The 14723-nt window shown below is 37.5% G+C and overlaps 2 protein-coding genes across 2 annotated transcripts in view; both read left to right on the forward strand.

Moving 5' to 3' along the window:
- LOC311289091 (protein NLRC3-like) overlaps positions 1–14723 on the forward strand; it is a gene marked incomplete at its 3' end in the record, with an annotated part of 105655 nt that overhangs the window by 39661 nt on the left and 51271 nt on the right. The gene's annotated exons all lie outside the window — the stretch shown is intronic.
- The window catches only part of LOC311289537 (protein NLRC3-like), a 35301-nt gene that overhangs the window by 15191 nt on the left and 5387 nt on the right, over positions 1–14723 (forward strand). The window lies entirely within an intron of this gene.

A 14723-nucleotide genomic window follows, 5' to 3' on the forward strand; every position in this document is an offset into this window, starting at 1 on the left:
CATAATATCTGGGGAGAGAATAAAAATGGGGGAATGAGTTTAAGAAATAAAACTCATTGTTGGTAATAAATCAAAACATGTATATTAAAATAAATAAATAAATAAAATTATATATATATATATATATATATATATAATGTGAGATAAGCATACAATTAAGTAATTAAAAGTTAGGTTTAAGCTTTCAAAGTGAACTCCGCAGCTCTTTGAATTTTTCTGAGCAGAAGTAATGTTACAAATTAGTAATGTTACAAACCATATAAAATATATGAAATAAGACCAAATTTATTTATGTATAACTATTTTTAAAGTTAGTTTTAATCTTTTAAACACCATGTTGAAGACTCTGTTTGAAGATGTCCTTTTCCTCTGAGTTTAAGAAATAAATCTATTAGGCTATTGTTAAATTAAATAAAAACATATAATATATATATAAGAATACAATTATCAAGTATAAGCATTTTAATCTAATACCGGTACACAATGATATACTGACTTACACAGATAAATAAAACATAAAATAGTGAATAATAGTTCATAGTATTTGAAATAAGACGTTAAAGGGATAGTTCACTTTGAAATTAATTTTTGATATGTTTTAGCTTACCTCAAGGGCATCCAAGATGTACAGATGGTGCCCAACCAGAATGCCTATTACCGCCGCGCCAGCTGCCGCGGCGAAATCACCGCGGCGAAAATAAACCAGCCGCATTTCAAAGTCGTTCCCGAAATGACCGCCAGGTGGCGCAAAGGGACATTGTGCAAATCAGCAGCAATTGCCGTATTTTAAAATGTAAGTGGGTTAAATATAAAACCCTAAGCCTAATAGGCATATTTTTCATATATATAAATAGGCCTATTAGGCTACAACAGAATAGAACTAAAGATAGAATCAATAAATGAAGAGCTCTCGTGAGCGATACAATTGCATAGTAATTTATAGCGATTTCAAAAGCAGTCCTTAAAAAAAAAAATACATGGAGTAGTGTGGCATACATTTTGAGAGATTACGCGGAACGCGTTTTAGTTAAGATCCTGGTTTCAATGCCCTTAATGTATATTGGCTACTGCTTTAAAAAAATGTCACAACGCGTTTTGAGATTGTTTTGAATTAAACATTGAAGTTTAAAATGTAGTGTTTTGGCACACCAGGCCGAGTGGCGTTACACATTGTTCAAAAATCAGGTTTTATTCTGGCATGTTGAATTGGCGTTAGAATTTTTTTTTTGATTTATTAGATTTAGATTTTAGATTTCGTTAGATTTATTTTTTCTCATAACAGCTAAAATAACTTAATATATGCCTTGTCTTAATATGACCTACTTAATATAGGCAATAGGCATATAATAGCCTATATAATAAATTAGCAAAACTTGGCCACTAAATATTTAATTTTCAATTATTTAAATTATCACAATTAAAGTTTTAATTTTATTAAATTGAACAAGCGCAACAATCAGCATTTAATCAAATATTCTAAAAGATGTATTATTAATAATAATGTTATTTCAACATAATATTTCGTTATATCATAATATAGTTTTGTCGACATAATATGTGTGCGAGCAACAAGCAAGATGTGTATTTGTAAATCCGGTGATGCGTGCATTGATTTTTATCAATAAACTAGTGTTTTCTGACAGTGTCGACTGCAAAGATGAAGTTGACGATCGCCATTTTTGTAGTGAACGCACCTAGAGAGAAATGCACATAAAGACATAATCAGAGAGTAGCCTTTTCTTTTCGTTTTGAATTATTCCGTTTGAAGACATTTCAAGCTTTGTGTATTTGATGTATTTATCATGTCTGTGTGAGGCATACGCTGAGTTTCGTTAAGTTAGGATGAGATGCGCTCCAACTGACGTGCAATGCAAGTGACCGCGCGGGCGCCTCCATGATTAGTGTCTGTTATATTTGCTTCTCTTACTTATTAAATACAGGCAATTGGTTGATGAAAAATTGGTTAAAATTAAGATACAATTTATAGAAAACGAAATTTACTTTAAAGAAAGGTTTTCTACTAAACAAAACTTAATGAAGTGGTCAAAATCATGTCTGACCCACTCCATATCCATCTCTCGATATAGCCTAAAGTGAACAGCACGAGTAAGATAGGATGCATTAGGGCCTAATGCATCCTATCTTACTCGTGCTGTTCACTTTTCATATTCAACATAGATGGAAAAAAATTAATTAAATGAAACCTTGTAACGAATTCACACTGTAGGGTAGACTGTGTACAGTTGAGACACCTTAAATAACTTGCGTTCGCAGCAAGCACAAGTTGTGATTTTTGTTGTGCACTTGCACTTAGTGTCAGCTGGGAAGGAAATATATACCAGACCTCTTGGAACTTTAACTGAATACATAGCGTTGGTAAAGCATACTGAAATTACATCCCTACAAATTTATTAGGCCCTACTGAAAATAAATATATCGAATTTAAGCAAAGTAGCCTAAATGTTAAGACTGTAAGCCCTTTGCTTTTTACGTAGCCTATAAAGGACTCTTATAGCCGACTTTGTGTTAATCTAATTTGTAGAGGATTTTTTTAACTCAAACATTAACACTGAAATAAATAAAACTAAATTATTGTAAATTTTTTGGCACACCACGACGAGTGGCGCTATGCATTGTTCTAAAGCCAGGTTTTATTCTAATGCATTGTATAGTCTATTGTTGATGCAGAGAGATTTGTCTAGTTCTAAAACATAGTTTTTTGCTTATAGCCTATTTACAAAATAAAATCACCATGCATTTCCATTTTACACTAAGGAACAAATATTATACAATGACTTTACTTCTGTAGCCTATAATAATTCCAATCGTAATTTCAAAAGCAGTTCTGTTAATATATATATATATATTAGGGGTGGCACGGTTCACAAAACCCACGGTTCGGTTCGTATCACGGTTTTAGGGTCACGGTTTTCGGTTCTGTACGGTTCATGTTGTTGTTTTTTCTTTTAATCTTTAACACTCCAAAAATTTACTTCAGCATATGATATATAGCTGAATTATCTAATTATTTATTTATTTATTTATTTCATAAATGGGGTGTGTTTGCAAAACGCAGCTTCTCATTTCCCATTCTGAAGTAATATGAGTGAGCAGTCACCCTGAGGAAACTTTCAGTGGCCCTGGAGGTCCATCATCTGTAGAGCTACGTGGGCTGTGTTGGACCGTTATTTGTCAATTTATCCTCGTGTCTCGTCATCATAGGCGGGACATGTCCCCACCATTTTTTGCCAGGGTTGATATTATCTTGCAGCACGGGTGTACCAATACAAATAAATAAAACATTTCCAGTTAACTAGCAAAGTATTTGTTTCATTCGTTTGTTAAATAAGAAGCAATTTAGCGCTGAAATGTGTTTTTTTAATCAAGTGATCAAAGTGCTCGTTGCAGTTGCGATCAGTGGTGCTGATACAGTGTTCTCGTGGCTCGCGCACACACCGCAGCGGCCGCACATTCATCACTCGGACGCGCGCTTCAAGCCATTGAGGAGACTCAAGGCTACTCGTTCCGATTAAATAATAAAACAAAATTCATACAAATCGGTCCCTGCTTGATATACAACCGCTGATAAACATAATCGGTTTTGATAAAGAAAAAAATATATACGATCGCAGATTAGAACTCAGAACCTTTGATACGCTTGGCAAGTTCTGCCACTGGACCATTAGGCTACGTGGAACAGTCGATCTATGTAGCCTATTTATTCACATGAAAAAAACAACATATAGTGGAGTAGATCTCATTAAATGTCTAGGTAAACTCAGTGTACTATATAAATCGATTGCTGGACATTGTAATGTAATTCTACATATGTCTGATTTATGATTTAGCATTGTATTAGCACGGGCACGAGGCTACATTGTGCATGCGTCGAACCGTGCAAACCGCGCGACGCACACGCGCACCGAACCGAGACAAGCGAACCGAACGGTTCGGATGTTTTTTCATGTACCGTGCCACCCCTAATATATATATATATATATATAACGTCCTATATATATGACGTTTAAACGACAAACAATAAAATCAGAACCAGTATTTGCGTTCATGGTTCCAGTGGCAGTAATGCATCCACGGCTTTTCAAAATGTCACAAAGCGTTTTGAGATTGTTTTGAATGAAATATTTAAGTTTATAATTAAGTGTTTTGGCACACCACGACGAGTGGCAAACTCTTTGTTTTGTTTTGCAAACTCAGCTAGCCTGTGGGGGGTTTGGAGAAGGCAATAGTTGCTTTATCGTGGGGGTGCAGGACAGAGGTGTTAATGTTCCGTCTTTCATATGGAGAGTGTCGGAGCCAGCCTGATGAGCAGGCAAAGGCTAAATTCTTCTAAGGATTTATCTCAAAATCTCCAAAAGTCCATAGCCTATGTACAGTAGGCCCTATATCTTATTAAATTATATATTGTAGTTTTATTGATTGTATTTAAAGGTTTTCCACACACAATTTCAATTTAGCAGATACAGAGCTCTTTAATTCGCGACCCACCTCGTTTTATTGTAAGGTGAATTCAGCAAGGCATGTTGTATCTTTGAAGGAACAAAAGCTATTTGTTACAGTTTTTTCTTTCGTGATTTGTGTGGATGACACACAGCGACATATACAGTATTATCAGCTGTATGGTGTTTTTTACGCTGAAATGCTTAATTTCGAGAAAGACCCGCCGCGCGCAGTGAGGGAGACCAAACTTACTAAAAAAATATCCAGCGCGAGAGAGGCAAAGAAAAACGCCTGTTCTTAATTTATGTTGCTTTGCACTTTTTTTCGTTTTGTACCGTTTTTATTTTTTAATTTAGCTGCAATTTCTTTGACAATAAATTGAAAATGTTTCTTATTTTGCATCACAAAGGGAATAAACTCTATCGAATCGATGCACCCCTGTTTAAATAAATAAACTGTCCCGACACTTTATTCATACCTTGAAATGTGCGATGGGTTTTCAAACTTAATTAATTTTATTTTTCTTTTACATTTTCATTGTTTATTTTTTAATTGAAAGCAATACTGTATTGAAAGTATTTTTCTGATTTGTTCGATCTGTTTTGGAAAATGTCTACCGTTGCTATGGCCGGGTATTACTGTCAGTCATCTCAATCTCGTGAATGATTCACACACACACAAAAAACATAATTTAGCAGATTAAAGACGAGCTTCATCATCTTCATTTTCTGGTGCAATCGGCTGACAGTCTTCCTTCATCAGATATATCATAGCGTGCAGCGGCTCAACTGGAATGTAGCAAATTTATGTTAATGTACAATTGATAATTAAACAAGATGATTGACTTTAATAAACAGATGCATATTTAAGCATCAAGAACGGAAAAACATAAACACTGTCGGCTAAACTGAGATTCGATCTCAGATCGTTTGAAGCTCCGAGAGTCTATTGTTAATGCATTGACCACAGATATCGTCTGAATAGCCTAGGTCTACTATTTTCTCTGTTTTAAAAGTAAAAAAAAAAAAAAATGTGTCAAAAAAAAAAAAAGTGTTTTTACAAGACCTTGTGCTGTTTATTTATTTATTTATTATTATTATGCAGATGTTAATTCAGCCATTCTGTTGGAAAAAAAATGTCCCTAATGTAAAATGGAAATGAATGGTAATTTTATTTGATAAATATAAAATATTTAATAGCCTTTAGGCTATAGGAGAAAAAAACAATATGGTGTCGCAATATTTTAGAACTATCAAATCAAATTAATAATAAAAGAGTAGCCCATGTTTGTTCGGGATTTGAAACGTAAGTTATAGCCTACCACTCGGCCACGAATTTGTTTTGTTTTATTTTGTTTGAAATGTATTTTTACATATTTTGCTTTCGGTAATGTTAAACAATTATGTGCATAATAGGCCTATATTTTTTCCCTAAAAGTTTGTTTTATTCTCTGCTTTGTTTGTTTATATTTTAACATATTCAGTCAGTCTAATTTTTGTTCAAATAATGAAAAAAGGTTGTTTTTTTTGTTTTTTTTAAATAAACATAGGAAACTTACCTTTTAAAATGCCGCAGTTGCTGCTGTTTTGCCCTGTCACTTGCCCGGTATAGCCTATAGTAATTTCGCGAACGACTTTGAAATTCGACTGGTTTATTTTTGCTGCGGCAGTAGTAATAGGCATTGTGGTTGATTATTTATTAAAGAATTCAATTGATAATCATAACAACATGTAGCCTAAGCCTAATTCTGAATATAACAAATAATGCTTAAACCGACTAACATCGGTTAGTAACTGTAAGTCCTGAAAATGTTTTAATTTTACGGTAAATTATTTTAATTTATTTCACTGTTATGTTTCAGTTAATAAATCTACAAACACATTAAAATAACACGAAGTAAATGACAAGTAACCTATTGACATAGCCTTTTTAAATAGAAAAACTGGGCAAACAATGTTAACGTGTGTCTACTTTGTTTAAATTAAATGAATTTGAATTCGTTTAACCACAATATTTATCTTAAATTTATCTGTGGCCTCAGCTCAGATTACTGCCGCGGCAGATTACGTCATAAAGAGAATAAACTGACACTTTTCAAAGTCTGTGATTACAGCGCCACTCAGTGGTAAAAGGCAGCAAATACACATCCCAATTTTGCCGCCGCGGGAACGGCGGCGGTAAAAGTCTCATTCTGGTTGGGCACCATCTGTAGGTGTCTTTGTTTCCGCAGTAGTTTCAATTTTGATATTTTTAGGTCAAACCGTTCTTGTCTGTCAGTCATATAATGCAGGTCTATGGTCACTGTCTCAAAACACAAGCACAGAGTCCAAATTAAAACAATTCCCCACGTCCAAATGAAACAATTCCCCATCATAAGTACACATTGATGGCCTAAGACACGAAACGAGCGGTTTGTGTGAGAAAACGAACAGTATTTATTTGATTTGATTTGATTGTTTATTTGTCATTGCATATCTCTACACAACGAAATTAAGATGACATCAATCACTCAGTTAGCAGCCTAGGGGATAAAAGTAACACCGTCAACAACAGTTCATAGATAAATATATAATAAAAATAAAAAATAAACATTAAAAATTAAAATGGTTTTATAAAACTAAAACATTTATAAAACACTATAAAAATCAAGTCCGGATTTACTTTCTACTTTCTACTTTCAACAGTTCATTAATGGCCCTTGGAAAAAAACTGTTTCTCATGCGGTTTGTCCGCGCCCTCATTACCCTGAGCCGGCCTGACGGTAAAGTGTCAAACAGAGTGTAGCCAGGATGTGTAGGATCCGCCCTGATGCTTGCAGCTCTTCTCTGCAGCCTACTGGAGTAAATGTCCTCAAGGCTCAGAAGAGGTGCCCCAATGATTCTCTGGGCAGTTTTAATTACCCGCTGCAGATCTTTTTTCTCCTCTACAGTGCAGCTGGAAAACCACACTGTACAGCTGTATGCCAGCACACTCTCTATTGTGCACCTGTAAAAGTTTATGAGGAGTGTCTGCGGGAGCCCGGTGCGTCTTAGGGTGCGCAGGAAAAAAAGTCTCTGCTGAGCTTTTTTCCCTAGCTCTTTGGTGTTTACTCCCCAGGTCAGATCCTCCGCCAGATGTAGCCCCAAGTATCTGAAGCTTCGGACCTGTTCCACCTCCTCTCCATGTATCTCGAGAACTTCATGATTGTTGTTTTTACATTTTCTAAAATCAATTATGATTTCTTTTGTTTTCTTTGTATTAAGAATTAAATTGTTCCTGCCACACCATGATACAAGTGATTGGACCTCCTCCCTGTAAGCGGTCTCATCATTGTTGGTTACCAGCCCCACCACAGCTGTGTCATCTGCAAATTTGAAAATGGAATTTGAATCATGAATGGCAAAACAGTCGTAAGTGAATAGTGAATAAAGGAGCGGACTGAGAACACAACCCTGGGGAGTGCCGGTGTTAAGGATGATGTTGGAGGAGGTGATATTTCCAAGTCTGACATGCTGGGGTCTATCAGTAAGAAAGTTCTTAATCCACTTGCAGAGGTGAGAGTCCAGGCCGAGTAATAGCAGTTTGTTGACTAGTTTGCTGGTATTGATGGTGTTAAAAGCTGAACTGAAGTCAACAAAAAGCATCCTGACATATGTGTTGGGGTTCTCCAGGTGAGTGAGGGCAGTGTGAAGTGCGAGTGAAATGGCATCATCAGTGCATCTATTGGCTCTATAGGCAAATTGGTGTTGGTCCAGATTTGCTGGAATAAAAGACTTGATGCTGTTCAATACCAATCTCTCAAAACATTTCATTATAACTGGTGTTAATGCTATTGGTCTGTAGTCATTTAGACATACAACAGTTTTCTGTTTTAGAACAGGCATGATGGTAGCAGTCTTTAGGCAGATAGGAACTATAGCCTCCTTCAGTGACTTGTTAAATATGTCAGTCCAAACAGCAGCAAGTTGGTGAGCACATACCTTTAGTACACGTCCTGGGACCCCATCTGGTCCAGATGCTTTTCTGATGTTAATGTTCTGCAAGGCCCGTTTGACCTGGTGCTGCTCTAGTACGATCGGTTGCTCATCCACATGAGTACTGATGATGGCCTGTCCTGCACTGGCTCCATCCTCAAAGCGGGCAAAGAATGTATTCAGCTGGTCCGGGAGAGAAGGGTCAACATGAGAGGGTGGGCCGTAATTTGTGGTATTGTTAGTTATTGTCCTGATTCCCTGCCACATGCTGCGATGGTTATTTTCTTTGAAGTGCTGTTCAATACGCAGCTTGTAATTGTTCTTCGCAGAAATAATCCCCCTTCTCAGGTCAGCTCTGGATTTCCTGTAGGCTTCCTGGTCATCAGATCGCAAAGCAGCATCCCTGGCTTTCAGAAGAGTGTATACGGTTCCGTTAAACCAGGGCTTCTGGTTAGGGATCAATTTAACATTTTTAGTCTGGATGGTGTTTTCAATACAGAACTTAATGTATGACAGTACTGTGGTGGTGTATTGCTCAATGTCTGCATGGTCAAAGAGCTCCCACAAAGTATCTTCAAAACAGTCCTGTAGTGCAGATTCTGTTTCCTCAGTCCAAATCTGCACAGTCTTGATTTGACATTTAGTTCTGCTAGCAACAGACCTGTATGTTGGTCTCAGGAACAGGGCCAGATGATCAGATTGACCGAGGTGGGGGGCTGGCAGTGCTCTATAGGCTCCCTTTATGTTCGTATACACCTGATCCAGTGTTTTCCCCTTCCTTGTTTCAATCTTAATGTTTTTGTAAAATTTAGGTAGAACTGATTTTAGATTTGAATGATTGAAGTCTCCCGCCACAATGAAAAAACTGTCGGGTAGCTTGTTTTGTTGTGCACTGATAGCCTCATACAGTTTTTTCATGGCTAACTTAACATTAGCACGTGGGTGAACATACACAGCAGCCACAAATACAGCAGTAAACTCCCGGGGTAAATAGAACGGTCTGCATTTTAGCAGCAGGAATTCCATGTCTGCACAGCAATGTCTCTCCATGACAGTAACATTCTTACACCAGTTATTATTTATAAACACACATACTCCTCCCCCTCTCGTCTTACCAGACTGTTGTGTGCGGTCTGATCTGTAAACACTGCGGCCCGCTAACTCCACAGCTGTATCCGGGATGTTCTCATGTAACCATGTCTCTGAAATTATTGTAACACAACCATCCCAGCGGTAATCCGTAGTCCGGAGTCTCATCTCGTCCATCTTGTTTACGAGAGAACGGGCATTGGCAAGAAATATGCTAGGCACAGCAGGTTTGTGTGGAGCTAGACGAAGCCTGTCCCGGCTCCCAGCCCTCTTCCCCCGCTTTTGCTTCCGCGTCCTTCTCGGTCTGTATTTCTTCCCGGAGACTCGGATTTGTTGCCTACGCTTCTTTGGCCAAATAATCTCCACCGGGAATGTCTCAAAATTGCCAGGTACATATACCGAGCTGTCGTTTCTTATCGTCAAAAGTGAAGATCGAGTGTACTTCACCAAAAAGCTGCTAAGCAATGGAGAGTGCCGAGCCGCTGCGTGTGTCCGCGCCGCCACAACTTCCGCCATAGAAAAATTTATTCCGCCTATTTCTTTCACGCGTTCTCCAAGAACAACAGGATGGGGGACAATTTAACGAACAGTATTTATATCGTTGTTATCTCTTGAAAACAGCACACGTCCAAATGATCTGACGGCGCGGGCGGGTATAGATATATACATAGATGTCGCCTTGGCTACGGTTTCGTTCCAATGAACTGCAGTAGCGAAGGCGACATCTAGTGTATACATCAATACCCGCCAGCGGGCGGGTATAGATATATACACTAGATGTCGCTTGGCTACGGTTTCGTTCCAATGAACTGCAGTAGCTAAGGCGACATCTATGTATATATCTATACCCGCCCGCGCCGTCAGATCATTTGGACGTGTGCTGTTTTCAAGAGATAACAACGATATAAATACTGTTCGTTAAATTGTCCCCCATCCTGTTGTTCTTGGAGAACGCGTGAAAGAAATAGGCCCCCAAAAATGACACCTCAATTCTGACATCTTTTGAAGATCAGATTTCTTTTTCTAACATTTAAACTTAGGACACATTATTAGAACACCCTTTGACTTTATGAATACACATACATGACAGCTTAATGAATTTTTATATTTTCAAGCATTTATTTAAAGACTACATGTACCATAATATAAATTCTCTTGAGTGTTTCTCAGAGTGACAGAGCTGTGTGTTTTTAGCTAAAATGGCGTGACAGTCACAGCCGTGGGGATTCCATAGACATAATGATTTTGTACTGTAACTGTATATTCTACCTGTATACCTAAACATTACCCTCACAGAAAACTTTCTCCGTTCTTTACATTTTCAAAAATATAAATAAAAATATAATTTATAAGGTGTTTTGCTCATGGGACACATTACACACACAGTACAAGCACACACAAACAAACATTCACATGCAGCTGTGCCCCACAACTTTATCAAAAATAGTTTTGCAACTGAAAAGCTACTTGATATTTCTCTGAATTCAGAAATACATCCAACATGTCTAAATCGTTTAAGACCTCTATAATGAAGAAATGATGGTTGCACCTTCTAACTGTTTCTCTGATGTCTCTTCGTCGCTAAGGTTTTTTGTGGCTCTGTGAGGAAAGAGAAAATGAGTAAATGTATACAAAGGAAAGAGAAAATAGATACAATTATACAGAAGAATAAAGTGACAAGTACCTAAAGCATTTCTGAACAATATGGCTACACACAAAACTTCCTTAAGAATAGAATTCACAACTACTGAGCATTATTTCATATATGATTGTTTATAAGCAGTGTGTCTCAGAAAGCACAGTTATTGTGTCTTTTTAAACATTACAATTTATTACATTATATTTTCACATAAAACCGATCAAGTCTTGCTGCTGATATTTATTTCATTAGAATTCTGTTTGAGCCAGGTATACTGCCTAACCCCTGGAAAACTGTCTCTCCATAAATCAGTAAAACTATGATAATTAATTAAAGACCTAAGTGCTTCAGCCGAACAAGCATGAGGTTCCTCATGATTCCTATCCACAGCTTGATCTAAAGTACAGTTAAAATCTAGCCTGGCTAACGTCAGCTAACATGTGAACCACATGTTCATTTTCTCGTATTTGAGGCGTGGTTTACGAATGCCCAGAGCCGTTTATTGGGCAAAATAATGCAGCTCTCTTCTCAATGCCCCGACAACCATTAATATTAAAAGAACCAATATTAAATGAAGTCATGGGGATAAGATAAAGAAATTCAAAGAGCATCATAATCTTAATAGTTTTTCGCAGATCGAGTCTTCATTCTTTTTCTTACATCACACATGAATTTCTTAAGTCGATAACATTTTGGTTGATCAAGTTCCTCTAAAGTAGCTTTTCTCATGGCAATGGCACATGATTCATTGAAAAGCCTCAGATTTGGAAAAAACATTTCCATTTTTGGTCTCTGTTGATTTTTTGTAGAATCAAGAAAAGGATTTGTTCAACCGTGTAGTAGGATACATTTGTTTTAGAAGTGGAACTTCCTTGAGAGGTTGCATCAATGCTGTCTCCACAACTATCTGAGTATTCACTGTCAGAATCATAAAGAGAGCGTCCATCATGTTCCAAACCATCTCTAGTCTCATTATGCGACAAGTTATCTATTTGTGAATCCATCAAATTCGTCGCTCCCTCAAATTCCACATGTTCTTCAATGTGCTCAGAAACCCTAGCGCTATCAGCACCAACAGGTTCTGCACCATCCTGTTTTTCTACACGATCACCAGCAACATTTTCACTCAATACATCAGGAACCACATCAGAGTTATCGACACTACCTGACGAACTAGGTTCACTAAGGCTGTCACTAACTTTCTCAGAGTTCTGAACAGTTTTATTTTCATTGTTTTCATCAGGAGTATGATTTACCTGCTCATTAACAGTGACTGACTCATCCCCATGGTTAACTTGTTCAGCGTCCTTCTTTGTGGGACACGTTTGTCTAGTATGACCATGCTTTCCTCAGACAAAACATCTCATTGTGTCGGAAGTAATGAAGATAGTATAATCCTTACTCAACACTGTCAGCTTCACTGAAACATTCAAATCCTGATATTCAGCTCTCAAAATCATGAAAATTTGTCTTCTGAAAGACATGATGTGTTTTAAGTCTGGGTTTTTTATACCCAGAGGAATCATCTTCATTAAACCGACGATTTTGCCGTAACGCGCAAGAATGCATTCAAGCATATCGTTAGGAATAAAGGACGGGACATTTGAAAGAATAACCTTTTTTGAAAGTGTGTGTGTGTGTGTGTGTGTGTTGCACAGCTTACCACAACCCAGTAAGCTGTACAACATCCAAAACATTAACAGATGGGTTCAAAACAGAATTGAAAAATACCTGACCGCATTTGACCACCCGATAACTTCATAGATTATGATTATCCTCATAATGAAGATGGCGTAAATCTGGCTATAGAAAACATAAAGTTTAAAAAATATAATCATAAAACATTTGATTATCTGGCAACAATATCTAATCTTAAAACCACTAAGAAAAACCATAAGCAAAAACAAAAGAATGAAAAATGGTTTGATTTGGATTGTAAAAGAATAAAGAAAAATGTAAGACAGCTTGCAAATCAAAAACACAGACAACCAGACGATTCAGATTTACGTTTTCATTATTGTGAGGAGTTTGAAACATATAAAAATACACTCAGAAAGAAGAAAGAACAGTACATCCAAAATCAGCTCAAAACTACTGAAGATTCTGTCCAATCAAACAGTTTCTGGGACAACTGGAACCTACTAAATAATAAGAAACATGAACAAATTACAATTCAAGACGGAGACACCTGGAAAAATCACTTTGAACAACTTTATAGCAAATTAGACATGAACATAAAACAAACACACATATATTAAAAATTAAACCATATAGAAAACATAATTGGCAAACACCAAAATCCACTAGATTACCCAATCACAGAAGAAGAGCTGATGGATAAAATACAGGCTCTGCCAACAAAAAAGGCAAGAGGACCAGACGGCATCCTAAACGAAATGCTTAAGAATATAAAACCCAAAATTCAAATTGGCCATCATGAAACTGTTCAACTTGGTTCTGAGTGTTGGCCATTTCCCTGACATCTGGAATAGAGGACTCATAATGCCCATATTCAAGAGTGGAGACACATCAGACCCCAACAATTACAGAGGCATCTGTGTGAGCAGCAATCTGGGGAAGATGTTCTGCAGCATCATCAACACGAGACTCGTCCACTTCCTCACAGAGCACAGTGTCCTGAGCAAAAGCCAGATCGGATTCCTACCAAATTTTAGAACATCAGATCATATCTTCATCCTGCATACCCTGATTGACAAATACATCAACCAAAACAAAACCAAAATATTCGCTTGCTTTGTAGACTTCCAGAAGGCCTTAGATTCGATCTGGCATGAAGGCCTTCTTTCTAAACTCCTAGAATCAGGTATCAGGGGCAAAACATACAACACTATAAAAACAATGTATTCAAACAATAAATGTGCAATTAAAATTGGCCATAAACAATCTGAGTTCTTCACTCAAGGGCAGGGTGTGAGACAGGGCTGCCCACTATCACCGACCCTCTTCAATATTTACATTAATGAATTGGCGAAACTCCTAGAAGAATCAGCAGCTCCTGGCCTCACACTTCACGACTCCTCTATAAAGCTCCTGCTGTATGCGGATGATCTGGTCCTGCTGTCTCCAACAGAAGAGGGTCTACAGCAGAACCTGGACACCCAACCAAAACTAAAATACTAACGTTTCAGAAAAGACCCAGATGTCAGGGAAAGGGACACAGCTTCACCCTTGGTATGACCAAACTTGATCATGTCACAAGCTACACATACCTCGGGCTGAAGATAAGTGCAAACGGAAACCTAAATTTGGCCGTGAATGAACTGAAAGAGAAAGCAAGAAGGGCCTTCTATGCCATCAAACAATCTATCCAAATTTAAAGGTGCATTGCGCAAAAGTCTGAGTTTTCGCAGAACTACGCCCCCTCTGGCGGCAAGCGAAACTGCAACCAGAGGTGTGCACGCTCACGGACCACACGCACACGCACGCTTGCACGAGCACGAGCTGGTCATAACCCAAGGAGCATCAGCCGCACAAATTTTTTGTTTACAATCATAATGTCTTCAGAGGTAATAAAGTTTTAAATCTGCAAGTAATTTAAAATATGTGAAAGGAAAGGCAATTGA

The sequence above is a fragment of the Rutilus rutilus genome (genome assembly GCF_951802725.1).
Source record: "Rutilus rutilus genome assembly, chromosome: 4".
Taxonomy (NCBI): Eukaryota; Metazoa; Chordata; class Actinopteri; order Cypriniformes; family Leuciscidae; genus Rutilus; species Rutilus rutilus.